Source organism: Cottoperca gobio, chromosome 8 (genome assembly GCF_900634415.1).
Source record: "Cottoperca gobio chromosome 8, fCotGob3.1, whole genome shotgun sequence".
Classification (NCBI taxonomy): Eukaryota; Metazoa; Chordata; class Actinopteri; order Perciformes; family Bovichtidae; genus Cottoperca; species Cottoperca gobio.
In genome coordinates, this window is record NC_041362.1 from 21,650,324 (window position 1) to 21,666,019 (window position 15,696).

Genomic DNA, 15,696 nt, shown 5'->3' on the forward strand with positions numbered 1-15,696 from the left:
CCAAAGACAGATTTAAAAAAGAGTGCTCAAAATCAAAGCAGAGGCACCATTCATTCACACATATATAATATAGTAAAATAAAATAGAGGCCTCCGATGACCCTGAGCATTAGGGTCTGTTCTTAAAAGATTGATTCCCTCTCATGTCTGTTTGGTGAAGCAAAGGTAGCAAAATGCACCTTTAAACAAACAGTAAATGTAATGTGCTGGTATAGCATGTTACAATGCTGAAGTATTTATTTAACAGGGATGAAATACATGTTAAAGGATTTGACATAACTTCTGGATAAATAAGAATAAATCAAGTAAACATGACACTATCTCCTTAATACTTTAAAGAAGCCTGGATCCCTGCACGTGTACCTGAGGCAGAACATCCAGTTCATTCAGGTTCCTCAGGTCACACTCTGCTGGTCTGACAGCGCTCTCCTCCTGCGGCTCATCTTGTTCTTTATTGTCATTCGTTCCACTGGCTGTACACAGTCAGTGCATCACAATGGGAAGAGGAGCCGGACTGACGTCAAAGGGTTGCTCCACCATTCCACCCCTGCAGCTCCACACCCACTTGAGCTGAAAACAGGCTTGTCTGGATACACAGATCCCTCCAGGCGTTAGTCTCAGCTGAGAGGTTGGGCTGAGAGAACTGTTGATGGGGAGGATGATACAGAACTGTGTGAGTGTGAAGAGGGAGTATTTATGCTCCTGCTGACACTCAGTCAGCCTGTTGCCAAAACAGATGTAATTTACAGAAGACTTTATTCAGATATTAATCAGTATTAAGAAAGAGAAGTCTTTAAAATATCATAAATCACATAGAAAACAGCGTAAGACCATTATCCTGATATACAATCATTCATGTTCTGCACTGCCAAAAGGGCCAAAAACAAGTCTATTGATTGATTGATTGATATTATTATTATTATTATTATTATTATTATTATTATTATTATTATTATTATTATTATTATTATTATTATTATTATTATTATTATTATTATTATTTATGTCATTATTATTATTATTGATATGGATATTGGTATTATTATCTTTATTATTATTATTATTATTATTATTATTATTATTATTATTATTATTATATTTTATTTTATTAAGTGATTACAGGACAAGTGAAGACAAGTAAAGGGACAAATAAACAGACAAAAGACAATACACAAAATAAGATGAAGACAAATGACAAAGTCTATAGATCATAACATTATGGTCTCCTCTCAAAACATAAAAAACAAACAAAAAAAAGCTAAGTCTCAAGTCCTGCATGTTTTGTACATCCCATTGAATAGATGAGTTTGGACTCACAGAGATGTATTGTGTGTTGTTGTATTTATTTTACTCTCTTTTACGAGACAGTCCTGGCCAAAGACGGCAGTGTAAGATTAGTATAATAGTTACATAAGAACACTCATTATTCATTTTCAACAATCACATACAGCACAACAACCAGAGATATAAAACTACTTAAAACTTCATGAAACACATTTTGAATGAGAAGCTGTTATGAAGGCAGCATTACCAGATGAAGGGACAAAGAAAAAAAATATGATGATGGTAAATAAAAATGATGAGATAGGAAGTGTAATTTATGAGATACTTAATAAAATGATTTAACCTGTTAGTCAAACCCTCAACAGACTCTATGTCTATCTCTTATGAGATGCTAGTTAAAAACTGTGACTGTTTACATCAACATTATAGTACAGTTATTACAGTTACTTTTAAGACAAAATGTTCAAAACAATGAAACAAATCAGAATATCAGATTGGAAAGCATAAATCTTTATATTAAATATCTGAATTTTGACTCTTTTTTACCAACTTTCAGCCACATTTCTACAATTTCTATTTGAAGTTTTTGTTATTTGAGTAGGAAAGAAAATGAAAGTGTTTTCTGAGAGTAAAAAGAGTCTGTTCAGCGCTTCTTAAAGCATGAGCTGTGTTTGCGTTTCACATGCTAACACTGCTGCGCTGGGAGAGTGTGAGACATGCACGTTGTCGACAAACCTGAAGGTGATTTGCGGCTCAGTTTTCTACACGTGCAAAACACACAGCACATGGTGGATTTAGAGTAGAACAGGCTTCTCCTGTGACTCATTCTAGAACGTTTTCATTACAAGATCCTTTGCTCACAAACTAGGGATGTTTGCTAGGTTCATCCAACTCTTTGAAATCATAATATCATAATAATATAATAAAATATATGCAGCAGCGAGAGATAGGAAAGAGATATCTACAGTAGAGAGCAGGAGGGCGTAGGTAGGATGGAGAAAGACGAGCGTAGTTCTTCTCTGGTACTGTGTACTGTAATTGGTATAGTGACTGACAGGATGGAGGGAGTCATTTAAGAGAGGGAGGTGGGAAGACCTGAATGGTGTACGGAGAGAAAGTTGGTGTCAAGTGTGTGGAGTGTGTGGAGTGTGTGGAGTCTGCAGGTAAACAGCTCCCTTCTCAACTCATCTGAATCTTCATGAAGCACTAAGAAGCTGTTTGGCTGAGTATCAGTCAATGTGCAGGAATGACTGTCATGTAAGTGATGTAGCTAATCCTTGAAGTAGAAACCATCTGCTATTTTGTGAGGGTTCCAGCGGGTTCTTACAAGGACCAGTTATTCAGCAGACCGTTTTTATAAGCCTGTGGAAAAACTGCATTATGAACTCCTTGAAGAGCCCTTTTCCACTGCACAAACTTAAAGTAATGCAACACATAGCAATTGTCATAAGTTCTGCTTGTTCCCACACCGGTGCAGGACTCTGATCTGAGGTAAACGTAAGCTGCTGCACATTCTAGATACATAACGTCGATGTCTGAAAGCACCAGAAGGGTCTACCGCCACCCGAGCAGCAGCAGTTAAAACCGGTCATTACTGCAAACTCTCAGACTCTGGTACAGCGAGCTGATGTGACCAACTTTACTCATTCTTTACTTTCCTGTGAACGCTGCACTGAAGAAAAACTGAAATGCCTCATCTCGGTTTACCAGCTGTCTGGAAAATGATGGTCAGAACCACACACACACACACACACACACACACACACACACACACACACACACACACACACACACACACACACACACACACACACACACACACATACACACACACACAGTCTGTGTTTCTTATGTGGGAAACAGCTGTTGAGGCCTCTAGGTGTAATGACACAAACTGCTGAGAATTATAGCTGAGCTGTTATATGTGTGGCAATGTGTGTGTGTGTACTTGATTGTTCTGCCAGGTAGACTGATGATCGTTTTACTGCTGTTCACCCTGTGGCAGTGTGCACAATATGCGTGTGTGTGTGGAGTGTGCGTGTGTGTGGAGTGTGGACCATGGTGGTAAGACAGCAGGTCTGTTGTTCGGGGAAAAGATGAATCAGAACAAAACAAAGGGCTCCAGCCTTGGAGAGATGAGAAAACACACACATATAAAACCACAGTGTGTGTGTGTGTGTGTGTGTGTGTGTGTGTGTGTGTGTGTGTGTGTGCCTATCGCTGATGAATAAGTTCCATGATAAATGATAAAGACAAGTGTGTCAGCTGAAGTGTTTTGGATGAGGTGGTAAAAACAAAACTACATAGATAAAGCTGTATGTGAGTCAGCTGTTGGTATAACAGCCACTGATTTCAGTTTAGTCTCATTTTTACCCACTTGCATTATTTCACTTATATATACATGTCTAAAATTCAGCGAAGATCAGCTGTGGGTGAGTCTGGGCCGTTCGCTGGCTCCCTGCTTCCTTGGTTGGTTTGTTACACCCCCTCAATCACATAGTGAATTCAGCGCCTCTTAACACAACATGGATTTGCTTTTTTAAGCTTTAAAGTTTGAGATTGGATAGAGAGAAGGTGAATGACATGCAGCAAATGGCCACAGGTCTGATTCGAACCCCAGGCCTCTGAGGTAAGCCTTTAAATGAGGGATGCCTGCTCTACGAGCTGCGCCACTGGGGCAGAGCATGAAAATGTGGGATGTAGATTTGTTTTCTTTACTCGCTCACAAGGAACAGATGATTCTGGCGTGCAAACAATTTGTTTCACTAGTTGGCTGGCGAAATAATGATCCAATACAAACGCAATACCATCAACTCAACAGCAACAACGCATACTATGACAACAACCGACAAATTTGTGGTTATAAACTGTTGAGGCGCTCAAATTCAAAACTGTCTCAATCTGTTAGAATCGAAACGAGGCCATGCCAGCGAATCACTTGATTGCACTGCAAACCAGTATGGTGATTCATTCAGGCAATGAAGCAGTTACTGCTTCGGACGTCATATATCACGTGATTTGAAGCAAGCTTCGAAGCAGTGGTTCTATGGAATTGTAGTTCTGGGTTTGAAGCACGTATTGAAGCTTCAGTATCGCACTGCCATCACCTACCCGTTACCTGCCGTGCTTCCCCGTGTCTACGCGACAGCCTCCAGTTCCCGCTGCCGGGCCGCGACAGCCTCAAGTTCCCGCTGCTGGGCCGTGACAGCCTCCAGTTCCCGCTGCCGGACCTCCGCAGACTCCCGCTGCCGGACCTCCGCAGACTCCCGCTGCCGGACCTCCGCAGACATCCACTTCAGCTGCTGTTGGACCACTGCAGACCCCAGCTGTTCCCCAAACCCCAGCCCCTGTGCTCCCTTTGCTCCTTGAGACCCCAGCCCCTGTGCTCCCTTTGCCTCTCGAGGCCCTAGCTCTCCCTTTGTCCCTCGAGGCCCCAGCTCTCCCTTTTTTCTCTCGAGACCCCAGCCCCTGTGCACCCTCTGTCCCTCGAGACCCCAGCCCCTGTGCTCCCTCTGTCCCCCGAGATCCTCTCCTCTGGCATCCTGAGCGGCTCCGCCGACCTTCTGAGCGGCTCCGCCCACATCCAATCCGGCCTCTCCGCCGGCCTCCCGAGCAGCTCCGCCCGCCTCCAGTCCGGCCTCTCCACCGGCGTCCAGAGAGACCTTGGCTGCCTCCAGAGCGGCTCTGGCCGCCCATTCCAGTCTTGTTCTCTGGTCTCGTTTTCCCCGTAATTTGCTGCAATTGGGTCCTCTCCTGTACCATACCTGGACATAACCGTGACACCAAGAGAAATACTGGCACAATATTTTTTACATAAAGAAAAAATAACTTAATGTTCTATATTTAAAGTATACGTACATAGTATAATAATTTTCAGATTCATACTTATTAAGTATTTTGGATTTCTACTAGAGCGCGTTTACATGCTTTAATGCTTTTTGGTAGACTCTTATTAAGCGACTCCCCCGAAAACAATGTGTCTTTTCAGGTATATTTGTGAGAAAGGACCTACAGAGCTCAGTGAAGAAGAAAACATTTGTTGTGAAGGGATACAAAGGTATGTTGTCATGTAAACAATTATAATAACTATCAGGATGTGGGTGTGGAAAGTACGATACAAAACAATAGAAGATGTGAAACAGCAGTCAGGTAATTATTTCTGGTAAAAAAACAAAACCTAATAAACTTATTAAATAAATAAATAAAAATATTCAAAGTAATAATGTAGTGATTACTTTAGCAATTGTTCCCATGCGTTATCCTCACTATACATTAGTTATGTCAGACCAGTCACACAAAATAAAAGCAGTAACATGCTGGAATAGAATTTATCCTATACCATGTCAACAGACCTGAAGGTGGAATCACTTATTTCATAAAGTAACTTGCTTATGTTGTTAAAAAAACGCTCCGTAACTAAAGTATCAGCAGCTACTGTGGGATCTTATTGCTCAGTCTATAGCTAGCTAGCTGTTAACTCGAAAAGATGAAAAGGCAGCAAAACATCCTTTCAACAGCTAAAAGTTTACGATGATGTAACATTAACGATAAAACCAGGACTACACCCACCTTGGGCTAGCTACAAGTTAGCTTCTACTAATGCTAGCTAACGGTCATTGATGGCTGGGTTCGTTAGTCAGAACGGCACCTGTACCCTCAAACTCCAGTCCCCAGAAATATCACAGCTAATACCACCTACTGACATAAGAAGCATAACAGGACATAAAATGGACAACTCTGACATATTACGGTGGTGGTCCCAAATTTGTTTTCATTCTCCTTTTAAGACAAAAAGGAAATAACTTATTTGTAGGACTATATGAATTATTTAGCTCAATAAATACCTTTGTTTTTGTGAGCATCACCTAGGTTACTGATGATTCATTTCAAACAGGCTTGTCTCCTGTAAAGCCTGTTTTTCACAGGTGTACAGCAGGAGGTGGAGGAAGTGTATCTGGTATTCAAGGAATGTAGCAGGACTGGTGTTTGCGTCTGCATACCTCACAGCCCGTCATCCCTCCCTCACACACTCTGTGTCTCTCTCACTCTGTCTATGGCCTTTTCTGATTTATTTTAAAGAACACACTTTGAAACATTCCAAATTCTTGGAATATACAATTACAGTGTTGGTCTGTGTTGTCTAATGCCACCATACTTGTAGTTTAACACAGGAATTCTTTAAATATGTAAATACACCGAGATCAGAACAACAGAAAAACAATAAATCTCTTCTTCCTGACCCTCTTTTCAGTTCGCTGAGAGGACTCAGAAGCAGACAGTGAGGCAGAGGTACAAGCCAGGGCTGGGCAAAAATCCTTGTCATCTGGAGAAAGAGGGCAAAAAGTATATATTAGGGTATATATATTCGCATTAGTTGAAAAAGTAACTAAAGAAAAGCCAGCATGTGTAGGGGAGGACGATGGGTGCATAATACCTGTGGCCAGTAACTCTGAGATGTACATCGCCTCGGACTCTGGGGGCGTGAAATGCATCCCTTGGGGGGAATTACTCCTGGCAGGACGTCTATGTCAAAATCCTAAGGCCAGTGAGGTGGTACAGAAACAACACGTGACTTACTAAAGAATGCCTTCAAGCCCAGGTACTCAGGAGGGACAGAGGACAGATCAGGGAACTTCTCAATCCTCTCTGGTTATGGAGAGAAAGCAGAGTTGAGGCAGTGTGAGTGGTAAAACTGCCTCCAACTTCAGTCCAGTCAACATGAGTTTTGTGGCCCAATAGCCAGGGGGAACAAAGAAATCTACGAACTGGCTCAGTAACATGGGTAATGTGTGTGATTCTCCAGCAATTTATGGCACTGGCCGGTAGGGGTTGATCCAGGAGAAGAAGGGAGAACTTCAATACCTCTATTGAAGTTCTCCCTTCTTCTCCTGGATCAACCCCAAATTAAACTTTTATCAGCTCCAGAATCTATGAGATGAATGAGAGTATGAACACCATCAGACATTAACAACATGATAGGGAAGAGAGAGTGTTTAAAAGGTCGTTAACTTGTGCTATGCCCACCAGAAGCCACGTGTCTACTGATGAGTGTTGCCTTTTAGCACTTTACACACTTGAAGCAAAGATGACCCATCTGTTCACAGTAGAAGCAAGCATTGTGCTGATGGAAAAACCTGCACACCTCAGGGGGGAGAAGGTTGCGATTGAGCTGCATCGACTCTGGGAGAGGTCTCGTCTCCTGGTGAGGTGGTAATTTAAGAGCAATGGAGGACCGTGGGTTAGGGCGGCGCAAAAGTCCTCTTGGTACGTCGCTACCTATGTCGGGCTTCAATCTTTCCAGACAACTCCATCAACTTGTTGAAACCTGTAGGCAACTGGTATGACACCAGTTCATCCTTCATAGTGTTTAACAGGTAATTTATGAACACATCAAACAATGCAGTCAGCTCCCATCCATACGAGGCTACCACAGCCAAAATCTGGTACATCCAGATTAATGACAACTTTGCTGTGTGATCGGCTATATTGACATATAAAATGAAAGCTCACAGAGAAAGTTTGAGGAGCTGACATAAGGTTGTCTTTTTAACCTAACTGCAACACCAAGCTGGCACTCTGGAGGTCGTTTTGGAAAGGTTTTGGGTGGAGGAAATCACAGTTTTAGTCCTGATATGTCTCGTCGAGTTTGTTAAAGTTTTCATGTTGTAGTCACCGTGTCTTACGTCCAGTCTTGTCAGTCACTGTCTGTCATTTCACTAACTGTTTTATGTTGTACCTACCTCTTGAACCTCTTTCCAGATCCCTTTACTTCCTGCCTTTGTGGGGTGCATAATGTGAACGTACTCTAAGTCTTTGGTAAATTAACAAACACTTAGCACATATAGAGCAGGTTGAGGTGCTGGAGGGAATGCAGCAGTGTAATAGTGAATTGTGCCAGGTGATTAATGGCTCTGCTGTACACCCGTGTGAGTATGGCTGGACAATGTCAGCTGGTAGCCAAGGAGCTGATGAATGAGCCATTAATAGTGAAGCATAACGCAAGCACGACTTGAACCTACCTGAAGTAATGCAATGCTCCATTCCAGTGGTTCCCAAAGTGGGGGGCGCAGAGCTATTGCAGGGGGGGGTGCGGCAAGGCAAATGAATGAGGCATGTTTGAGCCCTGCTAGCATAACATGGACAAGTTGGTGACAGGGCTCCCAGCTAAACACAAAGCAGAGGATGGATCTTCACCAAATGTGCCAGCTTCCCAAGCAAAAATCAAGACCAGAAAATATGAGGAGGCATATAATCACCTTCAGCTTCACCAGTACAACGGTGGGCAACGAAGAGAGACCACAGTGTGTGGTGTGTCTGAAAATACTAGCTCACGTACAGCAGAGTCACTTTACTGAAGCTGCATCTGTGCCTTCAAACGCTCAACTCGCCTCATAGAAAGTTGCCTACAGAGTTGCTTAGTGTAAAAAGCTGTACACTATAGCCGAGAAATGAATATTTCCCTCTCGAAAAATATTCTTATCTACAAAAGGGGGCCCTGCTGAAAAAGTTTGGGAACCATGAATTTCAGGGTTTTGCAGAATTGTCCAATATCAATATTGTGGCTAATTATTCAGTTGCTGTTATTACGTTCAGAGCAATTTTTGTTTATCATAATATTTGTATCTTGTGTTTGAGGTCAAATGTGTTTCCATGAGCCTTGGTTTTTCATATATGCTTTATTCCCTGTGCCAGCTGTTTGAATTTCCTGCTTACCCATGAATAAAGTGTACTCTGTAAGCTTTAGTGAATACATGAGTACACGCACATGCACACGCACACGCACACGCACACATGCACGTGCACACACACACACACACACACACACACACACACACACACACACACACACACACACACACACACATACACACACACGTGCACAGCTGATAGTAGACTGTCTTTTTAAAGGACTTGAGCTTCTTAAACTTAAAAGTTTGTTTACTCAACTAAGCAGTATATGGGTATAGTGACTGAGACTGTATGAGAGTGTGTGTGTGTGAGGTCATCATGCTATTTACCTTTATCAAAGGCTGATGTAATACATGTTATCTGTACACAACAAGTGACGTAATTGTGTGTTTATGTAAAATGTATGTAAATAAATGAGCTCATACACACACAACTTCATAAGTATTCGTATTACTGAACATGTGAATTTGAAAACAGGAAGTAAGCTGTACTAGTATAACTGCAAACACACACACACACACACACACACACACACACACACACACACACACACACAGCGGTACTTGCTGGATGGAAACACAGGTAAGAGAAGGACTTGTTGGCAATCAAAGGCCCACAGTAAAAACAGGCAACAGTCTGCCTCTGTTTTATGGAGCACCATCTGACCTCTTTCTCTTCTACATCTCACTCTTATCTTCATTATTTGACGTGCTTTCTCTCTCTCTTCTTCTCTGCCTTTCTTTTCATATTCTCTATGTACTGTATGTTAAAAATCCTCTTTCAATCATCCAAATCATGGTTCTTGCCTCTGATCTAACTCAGTGTAGAGACATGTGAGTTCCAAAATGTAAAACACTGTAACAAGCTGAGCTGGGACCAAAATGCAGGACAAAGCATTTTATGTGCCAGTGGGAGGGGGCAGAAAGGATTTGGTGTCCCGCATGGACACAGTGGGGGTGGAGAGACGTCCAGCATTGGACCTCTAAACTAATTAGATTGTCTCCGTACTGAGCAATAATCCACACCCAGCAATATGTCAGCCTAAGTCTCTGGGTAACACACTTACATACAGTAGGTGCTCACTTTTTGACTACTAATTAACTCTTATATTATGGGTGCTTTAGATAGATATCTTATACAAGTGGACACACGGCATCCATGTGCACTGCTCATGATCGCAGCAAAAAAGTAGCTTTGACAATAGGGCTGTTTTTTTCATACTTAATTAAAAAAGGGTGCTTGCTATAATGCACACACATGTGTCACATCTGGATCACAGTGGTACTCATAGTGTTCAAATGTGCTGCTAGATTTCTGACACTATTTTGAAGTTGGCTGCTTTTGGTCCCCATCTCTAACTTGGCTGATTGAATGTTCTTTGAGTAACCAGGTGTCTTGTTGAATGTGAATGTACTGGTAGGAAGACATACATACACAGATGGAGGGACAGAGAGAAAAAAGAGATAGGTAGATAGATAGATAGTACATCACTTGAAAACCAGAACTTCGATGGCATAGAAGTTGAAGTGTTGATCTCTAAATCCAATGGGGAATCCCAGCACGGGTTAAAACCCTCCTCCCAGCACTGTCTATGCTCTCCAACACAACAGCAGAAACAGACAACAGTTTAAGTGAGACATCCTGTCTCCTGTAGAAGTAATTAGTGTGGTTTCCTCCAAGACAACTATGCCCACTAACAACACAGCAGACAAAAGCTTCACTCACTGGCTTCGTCCTCTATGAGAGGTCTCTGTGACCTCAGAAAACTCCTAAATCACATATCGGCCTGTGCCCTTTAAATCTCACAGGTCGTAAGAGTGGGAGCCTGACGCCAGCGTTTTAAGGCTGCTCACGGAGAGGTAACACCTCCTATTCTCTGCTGCTCTCTGCTCTTTGTCTCAGCTCTCTGTTGGTGTTGCAATTAGAGCCCCAACATTTAATGGGCCTGCTCATAAACACTCGACCTGCATTGTGTGGAAGGGAGCAGACTTTTTATAGGGTTTGTATAGCCTTCATTTAGTCAGGGAAAATCCTGTTAGAGATGTGAGGAGGGAAGAGAGAGGAAGGAAGGCATGGCAGCAGAGAAGGGACTGAGGGAGGGAAGACGTCTGGAAGAATGCCTTTTCTATAAAGAGAACATTGTTTTTCACAGTCAGATGCCTTTTTTGTTTGTGTGTGTTTTATACACTTCAGTACCGCCCCACCCCCATCTTAAAGTAATCTCCTGCAGTAATTGCAGTCACAGCAGGAGGTGCCCACCGTGTGTGGGACAGGAGGGGAGACGGGGCGTACTGAGGAGACATTCACACTGCTACGTTTTTATTTTAAAAGATGTTTTAAACTGAACCTGAAATCCTTTTGAATAGTTTGGTTTCTGCCCGTCCAGACTAAAACACAACCCAGTTTTCAAACTAAAACATATTAGTGAGGATCTAGCTGTGTGAATGAAGTCAAGAACGGCACTGGAGTAAAACAGTTGGAGACTAAATGAAAATCATCATATGTCATATGACACTTTAATAGCTCAGTTATTACTTCGCTAAAGATTTTCCAATTCAACAAGCAGTTCATCCACAAAGTCATGACCTCACTGAACTCTAGAAAATGACCCTGCTTCTCTCTTTTTCTCTTCCAGAGTTTAAAGTAACAGCATGTTGAGGCCACAAAAAACTTGACTCTCCTTCACAAAGACTCCATTGTGCTTTGTGATTTCAAATGTCATCATATTTCAGCATGTAACTACTAGTTGTCTGTACAGAGAGAAAATAATAGAGTGGAGCAGAGTGACACTTTGGTCTGAGTCCAGCAGCTTTTACATTTAGGATATTTTTTCTTCTGACATCGTATCTTCAGCAGGTTGTCCAGAACATAAAATTAAACAAATAAGACAAAGCAGAACTACGTCCAACAGTATGTAGCCTACAAACTTTTGCATATTCCCCCACATACCCACTGTAACATGACAGCAGTGCACATGAAAGTGACTTTGCAGCACAATGTGTAGTATTGTGTTCATCAGCTGTCTGAGGGCAGAGAGTCACAGAGAGGCTCCTGTTACACCTGTCAGGAGGCCAGCAGTGACACAAGAGAGGCTGGTTAGCCCTGTCTGACCTTCAGCTTAGCTTTAAAGGCACAAACAAAGACACAATAACTTAATAAAAGCAATGCTTATTCTCTTTTGTGGAGAGAGTTTGATGTGAAGATGGATCTGAAGCTACAGTCAGTAGCCGTTTAGCTTATCTTAGCATAAAGACTGGAAACAAACAGAGAACTAGAGCTAGCCTTGTGCTGTCCAAAAGTAACAAAATATACTTACCAACACCTCCAAAGCTCAATAAGTAACATAGTATTAGTGTCTTGGTTGTTTAAAAATGACATGTCGTGCTTCCTCCTGTTTTCAGTCTTTCTCTATGCTAAGCTAACCACTGACTGTAGCTTCATTCTTAATTAGATTTGGCAATCCTCTCATCTAACCTTCAACTAAATGATTTTTCTAAATGTCAGACTAATTATTTAAAGTATTGACTCTAAAAAATGCAAAAAGTATTTTGAAACACCTTTTCAAATCCCCAGATTGACAGAAACAGTACAAAGGTCATGATCTCAGAGACTAAACAAAAGCATTAAGAGAAAGAGCGAAACATCAATGACAAGTAAGTGCTGCTATTTGGCAGCTCGCAGTAGAGTAAATCACTTTAGGGACAACCAAGCTCCCAAATCCATCGCCCCCTGAATGCGGGCCCATGTAGTGTTAAATATACTTATCTTGAGACAAAATGTATATAAAATTGCAGAAAAAGTAGTTATATATTATAAATATTAAAATATTATTTAAAATATCAAATAGCTCTCAAACACCCCTAAAATAGCATTTTTCTCTTGTCCCAGCTTCTTGGTGACCAACTTGCATGTCAAATATAACATTTAATATAGGGTTTTTATTTACTTTTTTTCATATTATCTTATTGATATATGTCTCTTGTAATGGTAAAATATTTTTTTTAAATCATAAACATATTTTAAATAACAGTAATTTTACACTGAAAGTGTGTCCCACAACATGCGTGCTACCCTGTTACCGAAACCTTTTTAGCTTGGCAGAGGAAGTGAAAAAACTGTTAGTCACATGACACAGAGGAAATGACATCAGCAAGTCATGTGTTACTACCATGGGTAGACCAAAGGTAAGTCCTCCCTTTTATTTTTAATATATTTCCAATCTTTTCACTCTTGATGAAGTGTGGCACTCACACAAACGCAAACCTGTTACTCACATTATGAGACTACAACAAATGAATTTCAAACATATCTTTCTTTAGTAAGATATCTAAGTGTGTCCATTCCTTGACAGTAGCATTACATTGTGCAGCTAGCATTAATTCCTGAGGTAAAAGCTAAAATTAGCATTGATTTGCAACCCTGTTACTTGCAACCCTGTTACTATAATTAGAGTAACAGGGTTGACATTCAGTAACAGGGTTGCATTTCCTTCAGTTTACTCTATTATTTATGTTTGTATAATTTAGCATAATATAGTGTTTTAAATGTATTACTGTATTTTCCATCTATCCATCGTCTACCGCTTATCTGGGGTCGGGTCGCGGGGACAGCAGCTACAGTAGCTACAGTAGGGAATCCAAAACCCCTTTTCCGGGCCACATCCGCCAGCTCCGACTGGGGGATCCCGAGGCGTTCCCAGGCCAGTGAGGAGATATAATCTCTCCACCAAGTCCTGGGTCTTGCCCGGGGTCTCCTCCCAGCTGTACGTGCCTGGAACACCTCCCTAGGGAGGCGCCCAGGTGGCATCCTTACTAGATGACCGAACCACCTCAACTGGCTCCTTTCAACGCAAAGGAGCAGCGGCTCTACTTCGGGTCTCTCACGGATGGCTGAGCTTCTCACCCTATCTCTAAGGGAGACGCCAGCCATCCGTCTGAGAAAACCCATTTCGGCCGCTTGTACCCGTGATCTTGTTCTTTCGGTGAGGGTAGGAACAAGCCACTGGTTTCACGCTGAGAGCCATGGCCTCAGATTTCGAGGTGCTGATCCTCATCCCAACCGCTTCACACTCGGCTGCGAACCGATCCAGTGACTGCTGAAGGTCACAGACCGATGACACCATCAGGACCACATCATCTGCAAAGAGCAGCGATGAGATCCTCAGGCCACCGAACTGCAACCCCTCTCCTACACTACTATGCCTCGATATCCTGGCCATAAATATCACAAACAGGATTGGTGATAAAGCGCACCCCTGGCGGAGGCCAACATCCACTGGGAACGAGTTCGACTTACTGCCGAGTATTCGGACACAACTCTCGCTTTGGGCGTACAGGGATTGGATGGCCCTCAGAAGTTACCCCCCACCCCATATTCCCACAGCACCTCCCAAAGTATCATCTGTGGGACCCGGTCATACGCCTTCTCCAGATCCACAAAACACATGTAGACTGGTTGGGCATACTCCCAGGCCCCCTCCAGGATCCTTGCGAGAGTGAAGAGTCATGATGTCATGTCATGATCTACAACCAAAAGTAATGTAGCCATTCAACCCTGTTACTTTACGCAACCCTGTTACTCTAATTTCAACCCTGTTACGATATCATTTTCTGTTAAAATAACCTTAAATAATTTTCTCAGCTCACAAAAGTTTAAACTAATGTCCTTTTAATTCATTGTTGCAACTTTTCCATAAATGTATCCCTTTAACTGTCACATAAACTTGTCCTTACCCTCTTTTTGTCAAACAACCAATTTCCCCTGGATGGATACCTTTCTCTGGTTACAGTCAGGAAGTGTTCTTTCTTTTGCCGTAAACATTATTTGTAGAGTCTTGTAGGTCCATACAGTTTAGGGCATATGATTTAATATCATTATACCCAAAAATAATGCTGCAATACTCTGAACACTGCTGCGTCAGTGTTTGTGTGTATGCATATATAGCCACACTTCCCTTTGTTCGTGTGTGTGCGTATGATTCGTTAGACCTCTGCTCCTGGTACCCGCTCGAGTGCTGAGTGGGGGCGGTAGCACATGGGAGCTGGATTCCTGTGATTGCTTTCACCCCTGGCATCCTTTCAAAAAGATTTACACAACCACTCTCCGTATCAGTGTGTGTGTGTGTGTGTGTGTGTACTGAAAATGCATTATACAGCATGTTGATGTGGCAGAGCGATCACCCATCTGTGAGCTGTTACAGATAATTGTATGCATTGTGAGGTTGTTCAGCACCTTGTAAAATGTGTGCATGTGGTGCTGTGGAGAGGAGATAGAGAGGAAGCAAGGAGAGGGGATGGAAAAAAAGACAATTTAACGCATATGATACATTGATATTATAATGTGACTTCCAGGTCCATATTTCACAGACATACTTACTTATACAACAGCAGAAGTCAACACAACTTATATACTAATACTGTATTAACAAGCTTTCAGGTGATGCTTTCCTCTCCGGGAACCATCACCTTACCGTGGTGGAGAGGTTTGTGTGTCCCTATGAACCTGAGAGCTGTGTTGTCTGGGGCCTTGTGCTCCTGGTAGGGTCTCCCAAAGCAAATTGGTCTCAGGCGAGGGGCCAGACTAAGAATGGTTCAAAATGACCTCATGAAAAAAAGGGAAAGAGAAGGAGAGACCCTGCCCGGAGGAAGCCCGGGGCCCCCGTCTGGAGCCAGGCCCAGAGGTAGGGCCCGACAGCGAGTGCCTGGTGTCCGGGTTTGCCACGGAG